General features: G+C 42.7%; 1 pseudogene; it reads left to right on the top strand.

Moving 5' to 3' along the window:
* The first annotated feature begins 5,274 nt into the window (after nucleotides 1-5,274).
* Nucleotides 5,275-6,366, top strand: LOC144219529 (dual specificity protein phosphatase 5 pseudogene; annotated as a pseudogene).
* The last annotated feature ends 1,448 nt before the right edge of the window (nucleotides 6,367-7,814 follow it).

Below are 7,814 nucleotides of genomic sequence, written 5' to 3'. Positions count from 1 at the left end.
TCTGCCCTTTCCCTGCTCGAGCCCTGTCTCCATCTTTCTCAAAAATAAATAAAAACATTTACAAATTTTTTAGAAGATACACACTCATTGAATAACCCACATCTGTAGTGAGGCTAATCCATTGCACACATAGATGGCAAGGGTGATCACTGAAAGATGGATGATAAGGGCAGCAAGAAAACAGGTGAGAAAGAAAGAAAGAGAGGGAAAGAAGGAGGGAGGGAGGGAGGAATGAAGGAACCCTGTTGTATAGAAAGGTGTGAAAAAGCCTTGTGTCTTGCTTCTTGGAATTCATGCTTCCCGCATGTAAATTATTAATTCTTCCTGGAACCACAAGGAAGGACTCTTTTTTTTTTTTTCCCAGGATGTCTCAGAGGGAATCATGTGAACACTCTGGACATCCACCTAGCAGGTCTCCCTTCCACTCCTTCTTGCTCATGATCTCAAGGTACACTCCATACATGGGCCCACATCCAGGGAATCTTGGGAATTTAGCAGAACTTTTTTGATCAAGGCTGCAAGATTTCTTTGCAGCTGATTAATCTTTGTTGATTAATTTATAATTACTTATAACTATATTCTTTTTTTAACGTTTATTTTTGAGAAAGAAAGAATGAGAGAATGAGAGCACACAGGCACAAGCAGAGGAGGGACAGAGAGAGAGAGAGACAGAGGATCTGAAGCAGGCTCTGATCTGACAGCACAGAGCCCCATGCAGGGTTCCAATTCACAAACCCTGAGATCATGATCTGAACCCAAGTTGGATGCTTAACCGACTGAGCCATGGAGGGGCCCCTACTTAAAACTATATTCTTAATTCTAAGAACAATAACAGCTAACACTTCAATAGCCCTTAGCTGTGCACCAAGCATTCATCTGTGTGCTTTTCACGTAACCTCAGCCCAATCTTTATAACATGAACAAAGAGAGACTGGCTGAGTCACTGGCCAAGGTCACACAGCTAATAAGTAACAGAGCTGGAACTGAACCCAGGTAGTCTGTTCTTAACCACTACCACCTTGTTCTAATCTATATGCTTACCACACAGAAAGTGCAAAAGCAAAACAATAAACACCCATGTTCCCATCAGCCAGAACTGGCTACTAACATTTAAGCCAGTTTGTACGATGGCATTCCTTTTTTTAATGAATCAAAACGATATACATGAACAACTCTGTTGTCAAGGACCGCTTGGCCACTGACCCATCCTTCTTTCTCATGCTCTGCAATTACTGCCACAGATTTAATTCATATGCCTCCAATCTGATGTGTGGTGGTGACATGGGTCCCCGTGATTGTCACCTGACTGCTACCTGTCTCTTGCTTAAGGACCCCTACACTGCAACCCCTCCCACTCAAACATCCTGCTCTTGTGATTGCATTTGAACCAACCAAGAATGAGAGCCATTCTGGAAGCAAAGACTGAGATCAAACTGAAGTACAAGAACTGATAAATAGGGCTCCATCTGGAGAACAGGTTTTAATGCTGAGGCAGGTTGTGCGGAAGATCATTCTAACCGGACAGGGGAGAAGCAAGGCGTCCTTCTACAGATGTTTAAAGAGCTGGACTTCCATCTCTGCCCTGAAGGCTGCTCGCCACAGACTCCCCCATGTTGGGCAACTGTGACTCCATTCAGGAGCTCAGGCAAAATTCTCTGCATGACTTCTCAGCTCTTTCTCTCAAAGTCCATGTCCCACAGTTCAGGGCAGACATCTTTCTCTGTTTTGTTCACTGATGACTTCCAGGGGTCTAGAATCATGAGTGGTTCGTGATAGGCTCTCAGTAAGTATTTGTTAGGGAGTTGGAGATGCCAAAGGCAGACAGGGGACAGCAGGAAAAGCCCAAGCCTTCAAGGCAGACAGCTTGAGTTGGGTTGTCTGGGAAAACCCCAAACAGCTTTGTAGTGTGACACGTATTACACATACTTACATCAGGCCTCACCCATACCCTTAAACAGCTCTGTTGTTTCCCTGACTCAAAACAGTCTTGGGCGGAGACAAATGAATATACCATTTGACAGGCTGCAGACTTCAGCCCCATACTTTATAAGAGCAAGCAATCTCCATGCTGATAACTTAGTAAGGATTTTTGAACAATTAAGATAATATTTGCCAAGTATTAACTGTATGCCAGGTGCTGCTGTAGGTGTGGGGATATATCTACAAGCAAAACAAAGATTTTTGCCTTCATGGAGGTTACAGTCTAGTTGGGGAAGCAGGCAATTGATGTAGTTTATAAGTATATTGTACTGTTTTATAAGGGGATAAGTGCAAGGAAATTTTGATTTTGGAATAAGGATTATGATCATTAAAAATTTAAAGGATTTAATAATATTAACAAATATTTGTTCACTAAATTCTGGAAGGGATAGAATCAAGGCAGCCTTCAGTTTTATCCTAGAAATTTTAAGAGAAGTGAGGTCAGCGTGCTGTACCCTGAGTGGGGGAACCATCACATTTCTTATATACATTGTTCCCTGGGTCATGGTCTGTGTCATCTTTTTCCCTCATATGCCACACACTTGACGCACCATCCACTCTGCCCACCTGTTTTCCAGGCTCATAATGAGGAAACTGAGTGACTTGCTCAGATTCTGCTGGTGGGTTAATGATGAGAGAATATGGAAACTGGGTTCTGACACATTTATAGGTTCTCAAATTATCTCCCGCTAGAAGTCTAGAATCTCATGGGCTGGACTGGGGTGAGTGAAGGGAGAGGGGAGGAACATAGGTATACATAGCCATTATAGCTACAGTATTCATTTATTCAGGAACTAATTATTTACAATAATAATAAAGCTAATTTATTGAGTGTTGTATGGTCCAGCCCTGATCCAACAATTTCACAAATATTCTTTTATTTTAAGTGTACTTATTTATTTTGAGAGAGAGAGAGAGAGTGCCAGCAGAGGAGAGGCAGAGAGAGAGGGAGAGAATCCCAAGCAAGCTCCACACTGTCAACATAGAGCCCAATGAGGGGCTCAAAAAACCATGAGATCATGACCTGAGCCAAAATCAAAAGTTGGTTGCTTAACCAACTGACCCACCCAGGTGCCCCTTTACAAATATTCTCATTAGATCTTCACAAAACCCTAAGAAGTCCAGGGAACTGAGACTCTGAGATATTGTATAAATTGCTCAAGATCCCAACCCAGAAGTGAGAGAGCATCAGGAGAAAAACCAGGCAGTCTCATTTCAGAGCTCTTGAGAAAAAAAGAAACCAAAACATACATATGCAAAAAGGGAAGTGATAATACACACTTCATATTATCCCACATGAGAGGCTGGCAGACCCACTTAAAAAAATGATAGGCCCATTTGCATCACAACTGGCCTGATCTCTATTCTCCTACTTCATGGTTTCCTGTGCCAATACGTCATCTGCATATCAAGATGTGGGCTCCATACAATGTCCAGCACTTCACCAACTGTCCACCAAATAATTTAAGGCCAATTGATCATCCTTACTCAAAGGTCTCCAAATCACACCTTTTGAATCTTACCATTCCTCTTTTATATGATGCTTGCATTGTTATGTAAAGAATAGCTCAACTGGGCTATTTGGTTACCTTGAAATGCAATTCCTACCAGACAATACTAACGCTTACTTTTCCACTTAACTAGTTTCACAGTAAGGGATTAATCCTGCTTAAGTCACAGCAAATATGAGAGGTGTTTTCTAGAGTTATCTTTCTTAAGAACCATTATAGACTCATGAATTTTCATGTATTTGATGTCTTTTCACTATAAACATTGCTCTTTTTGGTGTTAAAATCACCTTGACTTGGACTCTTTTTGAAGTCCTTTGCAGATAATTCCTTTAGATACACCATCAGTCAGGCTTAAAAGCTTCCTTGTTTCCAGCACAATTTTTGGTGCAATTGTCAAGGACCTTTCAGGGGGATAGCATAAGGAGCCAAGATCCAGGCCTTCAGAGCTGCTGTACATCTCCTCTCTGCTGCCCCTGGGGCTGGGTGCCCCCACGGGGGATTCCCCAGTGCAGGAGACAGTGTGGGTCCTCAACTAGAGGTGGGCTACCTAGCGGATTCGGAGGTCTAAGCCCACTTGGGAACTGAGGACCCAGCAATGTGAAAGAACCAGCCCAAGTTCAGGTGAAAATGCTCAAAGGCCAGAACAGAGTCCAGAGGGCCCGAAAGATTTGTAAGCAAGGACGAGAATAGAACAAGGATGAGTCAAGGCTGAGGCATTCCTGCGCCGTTCCTCCACCAAGGGAGAACAGTAGTGAACAATACCCCAGTGTGTGCAATCCTCAGAAGAGGAAGTGGGGAACAGGATTACTTTTCTTTCGTTTAGTCATTAAAATCTGCACTGAGTGAAGTTACCTGGAATTTCCGGTGAGTTTTGGATCCTGCTAATGAATGTTAACAAAGCACATGATAAGTAACGGACTAAAGTTAACAGAAAAATTCAGAAACTGAGGTTTTCTTGCCTGAGTTTACATAGTTTTGGCAATTTGCGATTGTGATGGTTTCAATGCATATGTAGATTATAGTCCTTTTCTGCTCAAATGCTACCTCTAGCACAGAAGGTCAAATAGAATAAAATATCAATATTTCAGTGTCCCCAGATAATACTACAACTTCAGATGTTATACTACCTGGTTAAAGAGCTCTGATACTATCTCAAGCTTCTGCCAGTATGTGAAATAATTGGGTAGTGATAGATAGTATGGCTGAAAATGTAATTGTGCTCAAGATGTGATTTAAACATTTTCTTTTACACTGAGAACAAATGTTAGAACAACTTACATTTGGGCTACCTCCTTAAGTTCTTTAAATTCAATGTCATTAGTTTGAAAGTTAGTGTCACTGTTGGCATTTCTATAACTATGAGCCATCCCACATGACCAAGTAATGACAAATCTTACCATTTTATGGATATGTTATATAAGAGGAAACCCCATACCAAAAATCTTAACCTCCATTAAAAACAGAATTTTTGATGTTGTCATTAACAAATCTATCCCAACTCTGAACTTGAATGATAGAATTTGTATGGAATCTGTATTTAACCATGTAGGAGGAAACGTGTGGGATAATATGTAGATTCAAAGACTTAAAATATATATATCAGGGCTTCTGGGTGTGGTGAGCAGCTAGTCAGTAGCTGAACATGTCAAGTCTCATTGGTGTTGCCTTCTTTTCTTTTTAGTAATCTCTACCCCCAACATGGGGCTCAACTTCATGACCCCAAGATCAAGGGTAGTGTGCTCTACCAACTGAGCCAGCCAGGTGCCCCATCCTGTAGCTGAATATGTCAGGCAACACTGAGCTCCATCAGCTGGCTGCAGCCCTGAGGGTTTACTTCCTCAAAGTGGGATATGAGACCTTTTACTCAGAATATCCTCAGTGTTGTGTGGATGTGCAACCCATTTCACAAGAGAAAATTGCAACAAGAGAGACCTCATCAGCCAGTGTGGTCAACATCAGTTGAAGGGTGTTGCTCAACATCAGTTGAAGGGCAGCCTACTTGCAATCTTGCCTTTCCTCAACTTCAAAAGTGCATCCAAGTGCAAAGTCCCCACCAACCTGCTTAGCATGCATCTGAGTGCAAGGTCCACACTAACCTGACTACCATGCATCCAAGTGCAAGGTCCACACCATCCCACACATCAGTCTTACTGAATGTCTCAGAACAGAGCTCTGAGTCCAGCATGGCCCGCCTTCACTACAAAGGGATCCCTGAGGAAGACAGCTATGTGGCTGACATTAGTTCCCACTTTCAAGAAGCATAGACTTCATTGGACTGTGTTAGGGAAAAGGGAGGGAAGGTTCTTGACCACTGCAATGCCAGGATCTCCTGTTCACCCAACTCTGCATGGCTATCTCCTGAGGACCAAGTAGTCTGCCTGAAAGAGGCCTTATGTTATATCAAGCAGAGGAGGATGATCTCACCCAGCTTTGGCCTCATAGGCCAGATCCTGCATTATGAATCTGGGATCCTGCCCTCCATGCCCACCCCCAGGCTCCCTCCAGTCAAGGGGAGACAGTTGGCTCTTCATTTACAGACCGTTTGCAGTCACCGAGCCCTGATGTGCAGACTTCCTACCACACACACCCGACCTCGGTGTTCCCACCAGTGCCCACCCACTCAATGGGAGTCCGTGGGCACAGACACATCCTACTAAAGCTAGGATGGGGGAACCAGCCCAGCCTCAAGAGCAACCATGGTTTTCTTTCCCACTCATGTGCAGTTCATACCTATGCGATACTGAAGACCTCACTCTGTTCCTGTGCCCCAGTGGACAGTGAGCAGTCCCCAGGCTTGCAGACGAACCTCAAACTAACCTCAGGGATGGGTTCTCAAGGCTGGAGGAAGGGCCAAGTCATTTTAAGAGCACAGTGAGTCCTGACTCCTGTTCTTCCAGCCCCCTGCCTTCTCAGGGCTGCCCAGTCTCTGCACATAAAGTTTACCTTTTCACTTCAAGCATTAGGTAACAAATACCTGCAGCAACAGGGAAGAAAGCAGTTGCTAGACCAGGAGAAAAAAAAAGGCACAAACCCAATTCATTTTGAAGGAAGCATAATTTCAATTTTAGTTTTTAAATTTGGCAGCCTCAGTATCGGTCTCTGTTGCTTCGGGATATAAGTTGGTCACCATCCAGGAATGTAATCCTACGGGGTTTGTAGAACATCATATATATGCTGATTTGATCCCTCAAATTTTTAAAGATTCCCTCTTGAGTCCAACAGAGGCAGTTGGTTAAAGTCACAAGACATTGACATTCTAAGTTTCCTTTTCCTTGGAGGCTTGGAGGCTCTTCCCTGACCTTGAACTTTGGCATGGTTCTTATTCACACTTGGGCATTTCTCTTTGCACGACTCCTCAAAGACACTCGTGTGTCATTTGAAAAGCATTCTTCAGACCATAGACGAAAAGCGATCCCTTTGAGGTGGTGGTGGATGCCAAGAGATAAAGGGTACCCCCAGTTTGTTCCGGGTCAGTGGTGTTGACGACAGAAGTGACCGGTTTCCCCAGCTTGTGGTCCTGAGGTGCTTGTCCCATCTCTTGTGACACACTTGCTTTCTTCTCTGCCCTGGGGGTCGCCTTCAAGCTACTGACTTCTGCAACTCACAGATTTCACAATGTGGTGCTACTTTTTTTTGTCTGTGGGCTATTTCTCCAGGGGAAAAGGGAGTCATCCCCTAAAATCCATATGAATGGGAAGAAAACCACTGTTATTGGTTCTTGTTTTCCATAATGCGAAATAAAACTGGTAAAACAGGAAAAATATATATAATTAACCATTTCACTGTCTACATACATAACTGACAGAGGCTAAATTTATACATTTGTATGTTTGAGTAACTCAGAAAACATCTCCTTTTTATAACTTTTTACTCTGATATCATCTCAGACTTACAGACAAGTTGCAAGAATAACAAAAACTCCCCTAACTTAATCAGATTCACCACTAACATACGGCCTAATTTGCTTTTTTAAATTTTCTCTTACACTCATATATGTTTACCTGTCATTGCTTTTTTTCCTAAGCCCATTCAGGAATAAATTACAGACATCATACCCCTCTATTCCTAAATATCCAATGCCTAAGGACATTCTCTTACATAACACAATATAGTTTGAAGATGAAGAAATTTAACATTGACACATTGCTGTCACCAAAATTCAAATGTGGTCAGTTTGTCCCTAGATTGTCCTTTCTAACATTCCTCTTTCTCTAGAATCCACTCTAGGATGATATGTTGCATTTATTCATCTTTTATCTTTGGTATCCTGTAACGTGAAATGGTCTCTGCCTTCTTTGCCTCCCAAGACCTTAACAATCTTAA

This window comes from Crocuta crocuta, unplaced genomic scaffold (assembly GCF_008692635.1).
Source record: "Crocuta crocuta isolate KB4526 unplaced genomic scaffold, BGI_CrCroc_1.0 scaffold99, whole genome shotgun sequence".
In the NCBI taxonomy this organism is placed as follows: domain Eukaryota; kingdom Metazoa; phylum Chordata; class Mammalia; order Carnivora; family Hyaenidae; genus Crocuta; species Crocuta crocuta.
The sequence above is the reverse complement of the archived record's forward strand: the minus strand, read 5'-3'. Positions and strand labels throughout refer to the sequence as shown.